Raw genomic sequence first — 14,218 nt, forward strand, 5'->3', positions numbered from 1 at the left:
ACATCCATCTGATGTAAAGACCATCCCTTTGATGCAGCCATAGCAATGACTACTCTTATAGTTTCCATCCTTGCAACCGGACTGAATGTTTCTTCATAATCAATGCCATATGTCTGTGCATACCCCTTGACAACTAATCTTGCCTTGTATCTATTCACAGAACCATCTGCATTGTGCTTGATCTTATAAACCCACTTACAGCCAATTGCATTCTTGTCTTTAGGCAAAGGCACCAATTCCCATGTAGCATTTGCTTCCAAGGCATCCATTTCTTCATCCATGGCTTTCTCCCATTTTTCATTTCCCATGGCTTGCTCAAAAGAAGTGGGTTCTGGTTCCTATATCACTTTGACCATATAGGCATAGTGAATGGCTGTAAATCCATCATATTTCAGCCTATCCATAGGATACCTAGCTCTGGTAGACCTGTGCAAAATAGGCTCACTTCCAGGTGCTCTCAAAACATCCCTGGTCTTCATTACTCCAGGTGTAACAACAGAAGGAATGCCCAACTCATCATCAATGCTTTGTTCTGAGCCACTGGATTCACCATCCACATAAGAGTGACCTGCATTCACATCAAACATGGGCTAATCTACCTTCTCTTTTCCTTTTTGTGATACCTGCGTACCACTATCTGCATTGCTTTGAGGAGATTCTCTTGATCTCAATCTGCCTATCCATGGCGAAGTATGTGAACTACTGCTAGAGGACACTATAGGTCCACTGATATTTTGTGACTGCTGCATTGAATTCTGTGCAGCATTACCATTTTGTGCATCTACATCAATCATCACATTTACTAGTTTATACCAGCTACTCATTTCATCAAAAACAACATCTCTGCTCACTGTAAACTTACGAGTAGAAGGGTTATAGCATCTATACCCTTTCTGCTGCAGAGAATAACCAATAAAGATGCACTTCTCAGCTTTTGGATCCAACTTGGACCTCAACTCGTCTGGCACATGAACATAGGCAATGCACCCAAAAATTTTCAAATGAGAAATGTCTGGTTTCCTACCAGTGTACATCTCCTCTGGCGTCATGCCATGTATTGCTGCAATGGGAGTCCTGTTCATTATGTAAACTGCTGTAGCAACTGCTTCAGCCCAATAATAATCTGGTAGATCTTTTTCATTTAGCATGGCCTGAGATACCTCTCCAATATGCCTGTTTTTCCTTTCTGCAAGTCCATTTTGCTGTGGGGCATGACTGCATGAATATTGCTGCTTTATGCCATGCTCCTGCAGGAACCTTGCAAACTCATTTGAGAGGTACTCTCCCCCTCCATCTGACCTTAGGCATTTTATTTGCAGGCCTGTTTCTTTTTCAACCATAGCTTTAAAAGCTTTGAAGTGCCCAAACACTTCACTTTTCTGCCTGTTTCTTTTTCAACCATAGCTTTAAAAGCTTTGAAGTGCCCAAATACTTCACTTTTCTTTTTCATAAAATACACCCAAAGTTTTCTGCTGAAGTCATCAATAAATGTGAACAAATAGTGACAGCCTCCAATAGATGCAGCTTTAGTAGTCCACACATCAGAGTGGATTAATTCCAATGGCTTTTTACTCTCTTGAACATGCCTAGGAAATTGTTTCCTTGCCTGTTTTCCAAATTGACAGGATTCACAAACCTTATGCATTTCTTCAACCTTGAATTTAGGCAATCTTGCAACAATATTTTGGGCTTGCATTGATTTAAGTCACTGTATATTAACATGACCAATGCGTTTATGCCAGATATCAATATCTGCAACTACACCGGTCCCATGTGCAAACATTGCTGCACTCAATTCAGGCATGTCCGCATCCAACGTAAACATCCTGCCCTCTTCTTTCTTCCTTTTGCTATCAAGCGATTGTTATTTTTCATATCCTCAATAAAGCATCCATGAGGATTAAATCTGACCTACAAGCCCTGCTCAACCATTTGACCAACAGAAACCAGGTTCTTGGTGATGTTCGGGACATGAAATACATCAGACAGGTACTTCTTTTTCCCATCCTACATAGACAAAGGAATTTTACCAATCTGCACAATAGGATGTGCAGTATCATCACCAGTCTCCACAAATCCTAGTTTTTCCATTTTCCTTGCATCCTGCATCCATTCTGCATGACCTGTCATGTGGTTTGACGTACCTGAGTCAACATACCACACATCATTTCGTTCTTCAGCACTTGTCACAGAATTGGTCATATGCTGCACCATAAATAGATGCTCATTTCTGTCATCACCCTGTCTACTAGAAGATGCATAATTGCCTTGCTGCAATTTTCCATTCATAATGTCATTCTGCTTTTTGTAGTAGTCTTTAGCCATATGTCCCATTTTTCCACAGTAGTAGCATTCAACATTGCTGTTTGCATTTTGGCCTCTCTGCCATCCACCACGGCCTCTTTGGCTCCCCCTGCCTCTAGAGTTACCACGTCCTCCTGCATAGGACTGGTTTTCTTGAGTTTGCCACATATTTTGATTTCTACCACGGCCTGCAGATCGGCCTCCTCTACCTCTGCCTCTACCTCTTCCAGCATTTGAGTAGAAGATAGTTTCTTTTGAAGTTCCTCCTGAAGAAGATGCACCCCCATTTCTCTACTCTTTAGAAGAGCAAACAACTCTTCAAAATCAGGAAATTTTTCACGGACGGCAATGGATGTCCGGAATTATTCATAATCCTTTCCAAGACCATTCAAGGTCACAAAAACTAGATCATCATCTTCACTAGCGACCCAACGGTGGAAGCAAGTGCATCTGCAATTTTCTTCACCTTCATGTGGTAGTCATTGATGCTCAAATTTTCTCTCCACACATTGTGCAACTCCTATTTGAGCTGCATTTTCCTGGCTTGCATATTTGTGCTGTACATTTTTGCCAAAGTATCCCATGCCTCCTTTGGCGTACTTGCATCCTGAATATGCACAATCATAGAATTAGAAATACTGATAGATAGCCAGTACATAACTTTCCTGGCTCTCTCATGCCATCCTTTAAATGCCTGCATTTCCTGTTGATTGGGAACATTAGGAAGAACTGGTTCTTCTTCATTTCCTGTAATGAACTCCCAATAGCCTTTTCCCATAAGGAAATTCGTCATTCTAAACTTCCATGCTTGGAAGTTATTCTTGTCAAGCTTTTCTGTGACAATCTGTGAAAGAGAATCAGACGCCATTACAAAACACCGCAAAATATTCTGTCACTTCGAAAAACACAGCTTTCCCCTCACACGGGCAGATCTGCAAAGCTGACGAAAGTGGTATTTGACCACAAGTCACTTCTTAGTGACGATTTTGCATCAACAGGCAACAAGCATGATTCTGCAACTTCCAATATATCTGCACACAGGCATACGATGCAATTTCTGCGGCAACTTTTCACCGACCAGCCGAGTAGTGGTCGCACAGCAAAAATAGGGCCTTTTTCTGAGTGCCTGCGAAGAACTTCCGCCTTCAAAACGGGCCCCGAAATGGCCTCGAATCAGAAAAAAATAGTCATACCGCCACACCGCAAAGGGCGTCCCAATCTGCCCTCTCACCACACCGCAAAGGGCGTCTCAATCTGAGATAGTGCACTCTTGCACTTCCAGCTGTGCTACCTGCAGAGATTTGCTCCCAAACTCGAAATAGGAAAGCAACACTGGTCCTCTTACTAGGACACCACGAACTTGGTTTGCTTTCTTGAGCTCCTTACCACGAACAAGGCTCTGATACCATGTGAAGATAGTAGGAGAGAGGGAAGGAGTCTCACTTGCGGCTTTCTCACATGCACAATGGGGGAATACACACAAAGGTGGAGGCTGAAAACAGTTTTCCTCTTCTTAGTTGTGAAAGCCAAAAGAACTCAAGTACAAAGCAATAGAAGAACCCTATATGTGGGTCTCAACCCAAACTCAACTAACTAAGGCGGCATACTAACTGAGCCACGAACTAGAGTAGATAAGGATAGCTGTCATCCAGCTATTATTCGTGGGCGGTGTACCAACCGCATCTACAGTTAACAAGTCGGTGACATAAATACACAACGGTCACCCTGGCATATCACGAGTGGAGCTCGATATCTCAACAAGCAACATACTCTAACCAAAAAAATCTCTATGACAGAGTACTTCAAAATATTACATCCGAGAGTGGAGTCACATGTCTGAACATGCTATAGCCACATCAAAGAACTAATTGATATGTCCAAATACACATCCGCAAACAAAGTCATAAGTGAACATTCAAAATGTACGATAGACACACAAACATCCCTAAGGGAAAGTCTGTGGCCACGTACTGCAAGGAAAAGCCTGCGGCGGCCATGTACTCCACGTCTGCCACATCCAAAAAAAATTCTCTATGACAAAGTACTTCAAAATATTACATCCGAAAGTGGAGTCACATGTGAACATGCAATAGCTACATCAAAGAACAGATACATTTGTCCAAATACATATCTGGACAAACAAAGTCATAACTGAACATACAAAATAGATCTACAATAGACACACAAACATCCCTAAGGGAAAAGTCTGTGGCCATGTACTGTAGGGAAAAGCCTGCAACGGCCATGTACTCCACATCTGCTACATCCACCGCATCCGCATTGGCTATGAACATACAGCGAAGTACCAACAATCGTATCTGGACCAGCATCACATAAAAAGATAATTTAGGAACTAAAATTATTGAGCCATAAAACTTTTATACATGTATATTGGTAAAACCCAACTCATTTGTTAGAGTACTTACTCAGACGCAAAGGGCTATCAACAATGCAGACAAAGGTGTACGTATAGTCCCCATTTTTTCCTCGATAGAAAATTTGTGTCCGCACACATTCATAGTATCCTAGCCAGCAAACAGTGATGGTCTGTGGTCCATCATCCCTATGAAGCCGGCAAGCTAATGCAGTGTAATATCCCAAGTGGACTTGTCCCTCCAAAGGATTGTGGACGTGGACATTCATTACAAACCTTGAATTCGGAACAGTCCTAAAGACAAACAATAGCATGTTTTTCCACTCATATATAATCCAAAAAACCTTTTGTTTTAACAAAAAATAAAGCAACAAACAATGTACACGTTTCTTACCCAAGGTAGCTCTCCAACTCAAGCAAATCCAACAACAGTTGCGCGCTCTCCAGAGATCCCCAACCCGTAGGATCTGCAATTTTCTAAAAGTGAATGAGTATACTATTAAACAGGTCGTCATAAAACGTGGTTGTCAAGCAACGATGTTCCTTGCACCTGTGCTCCTGCTTCGGTGACAAATGTGAATTGCCTAGACATCCTATCGCATTGCAAAAAGAAACGCACGTGTCAATCTACAGATATAGGAAAAAACAATAGACTTTGAAGAGAAAATAGCCTGTAGTATATTGCAAACCCATAACTTGAATTTAAAATGAAATCCAAACATTATCAAGGACAAAATCATGAAATATTACATCTCACTTCATATTTGTATAAATAGCCAGCATTCCCGAAGACCTATGACAATTCTTAGATGGAATATTGAAAGAACTTAAAAAAAGCTATACAAAGATTACCGAAATGAAGATTTGCCACCCAAGAAAGTTTGAGGATGGCTTGAAAGAGCAATGTCATACTCCTAGGCTCTTGCTATTGCCAATTGCAAGACTTCCTTGTACACAACATTTGTGGTAGAAGTATTATCCGCCTCCTTGCCCCTCGCATCAGATGCACTCTCCAGAACGAAAACCTTAACAGCGTTTGATGCTCGAATACGTGAAAATGCCATGTATAGTTGGCCATGACTGAATACTGGTGTCACTAAGTATGGCCCCAAAACAAACAATGTTTCGCCCTGTGACTTATTGATTGTCATGCCGAATGCCAATCGGATAGGAAATTGCCATCTCCTCATGTCGAATGGAAGTTTAAGGTTGGTCGAAATGAATGTTATCCTTGGAATGAACGTTCTATCACCAGCATTGGTAGCGGTAATGATTTCAGCTTCTAACACTTTCGTGTAAAACTCTTTGCATATCAACCGTGTCCCATTGCACAGATGTTGGCGAGGATTCAAATTGCGCAACAAAATTATAGGAGCATTCCTTTTCAAAACCAATCGATGCGGGGGATATCCACCACCAAGATCAAGACTGTTCAAATACTCGACTGCAAACAAAAACGAATCTCCCCCTGAGTTGTCCACTGAGTCTACGCTTAGGTACTCCCTTTCCTCACCAGGCATTGCCTTCAATGCTGTAGCATTAATTGCATCAACCTCAATATTTCGAGGTGTAAGAATATCATGCTCTCAAAAGTATGGTGCACAGTCCAAAATAGTTGCAAGCCCCTCGATACACCCATCCAATGAGGCCTTCCATGGACTTTGTCTCTAAAAGCATCTGCGATGGAATCACAACAGTATCTTCTTTTGAACATCTATTTATCCCATTGCCAATGTCCAAAACCCATTGCGTGAACTCTTGCTCGGCACAATTATCACCATTTCGAAGGACTCGCATATTCTGTGTCAACTTTAATACTGTAGTGAGACCCCAAATCCTTGAGTGGCATAAGGTAGCATTGACAATGTCCTCTCGTCCTGTCTTTGGAAGCACTGGCAAGACTTGTCTAAAATCCCCCCCCAACAATACCACCTTCCCACCAAAAAGTTGCTCATTGGACATGATATCTTGCAATCTTCTGTCTAGTGCCTCAAAAGCAAACCGATGAGTCATGGGTGCCTCATCCCATATTATTAGCCTAGCCATCTTCAAAACATCTGCAAGGTGACTATTAACCTTAATATTGCAGCTACTAGTACCATCCAGCTCCAACGGTATCTTGAATCGTGAGTGTGCCGTGCATCCATTGGCCAGTAACAATGTAGCAATCCCAGAAGATGCACATGCCAAAGCAATTAGCCCCTCCCCACGCAACTAAGAGAGCAAGCAATTGTAGAGAAAGGTCTTTCCAGACTCTCCTGGACCATCAAGAAAAAACACCTCACCACCGTCTCCATAGACCCTTGCCAAAATCTGATCGAATGCAGCACGTTGGCAGTGATTCAAGGACATTTCCATTTGCTGGGCAGTCTGTGCTTCTTTCACACAATCAAACATTCTTTCTTCTTGCAATAAGCCATTTGCAGCTTCTGACAAAGATGTTCTGTCTACCAGAGGCATTCCGTCAAACTCAGCCAACCTTCGCCCATGTTGTTGAAGAATGTACTTCAAGTGCACTATAGCCTTCTTTATCGCTAGTGCACGATGACCAATTAAATTCCCCATACTTGATTCCAATATATGAAAAAAATCATCCGAAAGCTCAGCGGAAAATTTTTCCCACAAAAGTCCAGGAGACATTGCCTCATAGAAAACCAATATTGTGACAAACAGTTGTCTTAGTTGTGCACTATTTTGGTAAAACATAGCCTCTTGCATACACACAAACCATTCATCATCACTCTCCAACAATCCCCGTGCTATGCATGCTGCCTTGAAAGTAGGGTAGACTTGACTGTCAAAAATACATAGGTCAGCAAAGGACTTGCATCCCGTGCACACATTAAGAAGCATACGCATGAAGTAGAGCTCACCAGCTAAGGGGGAAATATTGTACACTCAACCAATGGTATTTCCCTTTTGTCTTCTAGTCCATCGCTTACTGGTTTTGTTCTAAACCAACTTGTCTGGCAAGTCAACATATAGCAAGTTGCTTGCGTCACAATGCAGCTGATTGTAAGTGAACCATTCTGTGAGGGTGGTCTTCTGATTTTGTTCCCTATCTACAACATTTTGCAAATCATCATCATCTCGAAATATGACATTATTGCGCATCGAAAGATGAGCCTGCAATCTTTGCACATCTGGTTTTTCATCGTGCATGGCATACTCGTAAATCCGCCAACATGCTTCTGATGCTAACATGTAACGTGCATCCAAGTAACTACTAATCTCATCAATGCCACCATCGACTGTGTTGTGCAAATGCCCTTGCTCTCTTGCATTATTTAGCTGCATCCCGATGATGGCTCTGTCATGACCTTTGTACACATATTTATACAAATACTTAACTGTAGTGATTGTGGAGCATATTTCAACATTTATGTGTGCCTTGTACTTCACGGAGAGGAAAGGATTAAATGGCACAATCCAATGATTATCAATCACACCCCCTTTCACTGGTATCTTTCTACCATCATCATGATGCATGTAAATTGGATAGCCATCATTGCCAACAACAGTAGTCTGCGAGAATGCACATGGATAACGACGACGAATGCATTTTCCATCAACCATGCAAGTTGCAGATGGATTTAGTGCACCACACGACATTGCCCAATAATATCATGTAACTCCAGGAACATTGCCTTATCTGGCAACTCTGCACACACTAATCGGTCATAGTGACCAATCTCCACGAGTTTGAAACCACCTTCTAATATCAACAATACGTGTGAGTGTGGCACACCTCTCTTTTGAAACTCTATCACACTCACGTATCCAGTCACCTTCCCAAACAAATTATGTTTTGTAATTGACTACATCATGTCCTTATGCTTTTGAAAAAACACACGGGCTGTCAAATCTGGCCGGTCTTGCATACTCTGCCCTGGCAATAATGCTGCAGATATTTCAGGCCATTTGGGATTACAGGTGAATGTAATGAATAAATCAAGTTTACCCCTTTTCCTTGACAATTGCCATAGCATCTTGGTATAGCTAGCACATATACCGAGGCCCTCCCGTAAAAGAAGAAGGCAACACCACCCTACGCCCTGCAGCATTACCCAGCATAGTACATGTCCCATCAGATGTATTCACCATGTCCATCAACCCTTGATAGACTTCAGCACATAGGGAAGCTTGGTTGTTTCGTATCCACACCAACCTGGACTCGTAATGCTACTGTAGGCATCAACCATGTATTGCTGTAGCAATCTACCCCCATGCAAACGACATGCATTTGTATCATATCTGACTTGCAAACCATATGCGTAGTACTATCTCTGGGTGACACAACTCTATCCACGTATCTCATGCAATGATGTGTGATTAGGAACATCACTATATGGGATATATGGATGCCAACCATCTTCCCCTCGAGGGAACAAAAGAACATACATGAGAGGCATGTATGATCGGTGCAAATTAGATATTCTACGCACAAACCCATTGCAGCTAAAAATCTGAATGTCCCAATTTTTGATATCGAAGTCATCCCCTTGTCCTCGCATGATTGCAGCAACCTCGCTAGCCATAGGAGCCAAGTACTGCCTTGAGGTGGAGCGGCTCTCACAAATAACCATCCTCAGGTTTGTATGTGGATTTGTTCTCCCGATAGCCATCAATGCACTGGCATATGGATTGCACTCGTGCATCATTCTCTGCAACAACTCCAAAATACTTGGATCCAAACCAGGCATCCCATGCAAATGGTGTTCTAGTTCATGATCAGTGCCATACATGTATAACTGTGCAAAATGTGGCATCTCTTGCCTAGTCTCATCGGGCAACAAATTTTTAACCCGGTGATATACACTACCATGGACTTGAAAGTTCTATATACTGCCATTCCCACGGAACATTTGATCAACATGGGCTCCCAATGAAACAAATGCCATGACACTATTATAAGCCCTAATGTTTTTCTTAAACAGTTTGCTTCTAGCATCATGTCCGTGCATTAGAACTCTCAAAATCTCTGGCGGTTCTTCTAAGGGCAACAATGACACACGACCAACTTTGCAACAGTGCTTGCCCACAACTTGATGCATATGCATTCGCGTCTCTTGTTTCCACAGTTGAGCCTGGCAAAAGCTGCATGTATGATCCATGGATCCGAGTGCATGAAGAGAGGGAGCATTGAAGACCAGTGGATACAAAGATGGATGCTCTACATTATCCCTTAACGAAAAAGTACGCAAGATAGAGAGGCTCCCCCCTGCACCCAAAATCACACCCCTGTTGTGAACAACATGTTTTCGAGCTCTTAAATGAGTAGCATCCCTGGTTGCATCCATTTGAGTAGTTGTACCCACTACTGAGCAGGTTCATGCTCACTACCTACTATTGGTGAAGTATTGAGGTCCATTGTATTTTCAGCAATGCACGCTACATTACTATGCCCATACATTTGATTCTATTGTCTACACAGGCCGACTTCTACATCCATAGATTCCACTGCCACCCTCATGCTTCTAGCAACTTGTGTTCTCTACAAAAGTGTGTGCTTTCTACCCAAGCAAGAGAAAGATAAGTGGAAGTAGGAAGTAGAAAACACAAACACACACACACACACACTCTCTCTCTCTCTCTCTCTCTCTCTCACACACACACACACACACACACATAATCTCTCTCTCTCTCTCTAAAAAATGGAATACATACAAAAATCACGTTGGCCCATGCTTAAAAACCCTCTTGAGGGATGATCCAATGCAACTTTGCATAAAATTTCAAGAAACAATGCATTGAAGCTGTTTTTGAAAATAATAATAAAGCTATTTTTACAACCAAGGAAGAGCAGAGAGCCTTCAAAGAGAGCCATCGAAAAAGCAGGAGAGAGAGCCTTCAAATGGGCTACATTGAACGCAAAAGAAATATAGAAAGATAGGGCAAAGTGGTGTGTGTGTGTGTGGGGGAGAGAGAGAGAGAGAGAGAGAGAGAGGAGGCGGGCACTGGGCATTCACTTGGAGATGAGCACGGACTCCACAGAGCATGGATCTTGGAGTCTGGAGATGCACACAAACAGAGATGAATGAAGTTCAATGAATGTCGAAGAAGAACTGTAGGGAGCAGCATGGACCACGGAGCACCGAGCAGTAGGGACCACGGACGAGATGGTGGGGTTGAAGTTGTTTATGTAGAGGTCCTTTGGCTCCCTTTTCAAGAATACTGTAGGTTGGGAGATTCCGCTCCACAATGCGATGATGTAGTCCTCATTCGACATGCCAATTTGTTGCCAGAATTCATCGATGTCAAGAGCTGATGTAGAAGGATGTGCAAGGAATGCAGAGATTTGTTTCATTTTTACCTTGTAGAAGGCTAAGTATTCACCCATTTGGGGAGGCTCGAGAATTCATGTGGTTGCCATTGGTGGCCTCGGAAACCCAAACCTACAAGTTGTGCCTCGTTTTTTGCACGTTTTCCTGTGTCTATGGGTTTGGACGGCATGCTTTGGAAGATGTAGGAGCGATGAGTCTATCGTGATGTATTTGTCTATAAAAGTTTTGATGTCCCTATTTTGGGAGGATACATATGTGGGTACACCAGCGCTCCACAACAAACCGTGGTCATGTTGGCTGCCTCGATCATGGATGTTATTTTCGTTAAGAAGCTAAACTTTTATATTGGCATCGAAAGTTTGTATGCCCTAATAGAAATAAACATTTGAAACATTCGCTAGGATTTGAAACTTTTATGCAAAAAAAAGGAACGTTTTGCTAGGATTTACATTTTTCACCTCAAAATTAAAAAGAAAAAATATAAAAGTCCACTACATTCCATCAATATTGTGAAACTTAAAAAATGACCTTGATAAACTTTCGCCAAGATTTTATATTAGTATATAAGCATAGCTTCGATAAAAACATCCATGGCCTCGATTTTGAAATTATGTAACAAAGAAGCAGTCAACAATCGGTCCCAAGATGCTTGGGTCCTTTTTAGTAAATGTTTCATGGCTTGGAATCTATGCACGTAGTATCTAGCTGTTGTAATGGGGTCCAATCGTATCATGTCGCGCACCTTGTTCTGTCCCTCTCCATGTGAGTGTTCTTCTCGATGGCCCCGTAGGCTTGTTAAGCAGCGTAGTAGGGGTTCCCATAGCCTCTCTACATCCCAGAATGTGACGAAGAAAGTCGGTGGCCCGATTTGCCACACCATTGCGAATAATTCCCTCTTGAGGCCGTGCTTGTAACCTACAGACGTGTGCAAAGCATGTGAAGTCACGGTAACCGATATTTGACATCAGTAGCCTTTCAATGTTTATGTCAAGCAATGCATCTTTGGCTTGCAGTGTTAGCCCTCATAATTGCCCTTTGCACATTCGATCCCACGTCGATGAGAGAACTTGTCGGACGAGAATTTTCATTATCTTGAAGAACATGTTCTCAATGGATAGAGCAAAATGCCCATCCTCATTCATTAGCTCCCACTTTGCAATGTCTTGGTAACAAGAATGCTCTAAAGTTATATATGCACGTGGGTGCTCGTAGAACAGTTTTGGGAATGATAATTCTTCACAGTGCTTGTCTTTGAAAATGCTCAATGGGGAGAACCCTTTAGACGGTGCGATGACTATTTGCTTGTCTTGGAAGTCGATGACTTGTTGGGTCATGTACAAGCCATGGGGTAGAATGTATGTATCTATGTCGTCTCCTTGGGCAGGTGTTGACATTGTATGGTAGTCGTCTGCCTCCGATGTGTCCTTTTGTTGCAAGGCACAGATGTGTGCTCCCCATAGTGGATTGATCTTCACGTTGTTGTCATGATAAAGCTGTGTCTACACAAGCTCATGCATTGCGCGCATCGTTGTTGCAGGCCGAGCAAAGCCACTCATGTAGCTGTGTGAGTTCTACAACTTACGTTTGATTGAAACAAGAACTGTTGCAGTGTCGAAAAGGAACCTTAGCAAGACACGTTGTGCCCTGTCAGTGTCTGCGAAGACATTCACGACACTCCCATGCATGCCGTATTGACCTTCATATGTTAGTTCTCATATTTGGGCGAATGGTATCCTTACTGCGACTAGACACTCCTCGATTCGATTCAATGTGGATGTGTGTTTTGCTGTTGGAGATAAGGGCATGTTCTTTGACCAGAACTTTGGCCTTTTCTGCTTCCATGCTTGGTTCATACAGTTGTTGCAGATGCAGAGCTCATTTCATAATGTCTCGCTGAGTTGGATATCGATGCTTTGGAACAAAACCTTGGTGCGAGGAGTTAATTTTTTGAGCTTCGCATTATAGAATGTAAAAGTGCGGCAGCATGTGCATGGGAAGGCGGAAGTGTTGTTGACCCTTTTCTCATATAAGGATTGTTGAACTGCAATCGGTCTCTTTCTTTTCTTGTTCCCTTAAGGCATTGTGTAGTGTTATTAGTTGCTTCTTCTGGCTGCCCTGCCAAGAGAAGCGGTGTTCTGGCTGCTTTGTTTTGCTGTGGCTCGGAGTGCTCAGGAACAAAAGCTTGGAAGCTCAATGCCCATAGTGTGTAAATCTTGTCACGAATCGCGCGTAGGGTGTATCAACCATGAGGGTTTTTGTTAAGATAGATACTTTTGCTGCTACAGCTGCCGCAATGAGCTCGGGAAACTTGTGCAGTATTTGCAACAATTCAGCCTCATCGTCTTTTCTCCAAGTGGTATACCTCCTCTTTCTCACGATTGGAAGTAGTGGAGTAATGGAAGGAGGGGAGGTGTGGTTGTTTACAAACAGGTTGTGCACTGGCGGCACATTTTGGCATCCAATCTCGACACTTTCAATAGGGTTTCCATTGTTCCAACAAAAAAGCATGAAAGATGTAGAAATGTTGCTTGCTGCATACATCACAATGTTCCCACCGACAAACTCCTAGATTAAGCGTGAGAAAATGCCGCATCGATCGGCCACATAGGATAACTACAGGGAAGCATACATTATTAGTTAAAGCACAAGCACTTTGCAATAGGAAACATGTGAAAAGGGAGGGCTTACGGTCGCACGGTCTTCAAGATTGGGCCCGCCGTCCACTATAACAATTTGCTCAGATGAAGAGATGTCTTGGTCGATTTTCACTACTACAAAGGCAATTGTTTCCATGACTGATATGAAAGGAGTTCTTCCATTCTGCATCTGCTACACCACCTATGGTATGTATGTACTGATAGTCTTCTATGGCACGAGATGGAGGGTCCCAATGAAAGGCTCAGCTTTCAAAACACTGGTCGTTGCATTAACACGTAGGGGAACATTGCATGTTCTGCCTTCTCCGATGTTTTTTTTTGCTATCAAAGTGCCCTCGATCCTATAAAATTTCTCCACCTCAAAAATATCCCATAATTGGAAAAGGTAGTTGTGGAGAACATGCAAAGTGATTGTCTCGTAGCAATCAGAGTCAGTGAGATGTACTCGCATATAAGTAGGGTAGGTTGCATCTCGTGCTTTATAAGTTCCATACTTGGCGACCACGCGGCCCTCAAATGCGAAGCGATGATTCACATACTCTGACAGTTCCACTATTTTCAAAATGGGAAGTGCATTCGAGTGGCCAACTTGGTGGTTA

Source organism: Dipteris shenzhenensis, chromosome 14 (genome assembly GCF_047967505.1).
Source record: "Dipteris shenzhenensis isolate YYH24624 ecotype China chromosome 14, Dip_SZ_1.0, whole genome shotgun sequence".
NCBI lineage: Eukaryota > Viridiplantae > Streptophyta > Polypodiopsida > Gleicheniales > Dipteridaceae > Dipteris > Dipteris shenzhenensis.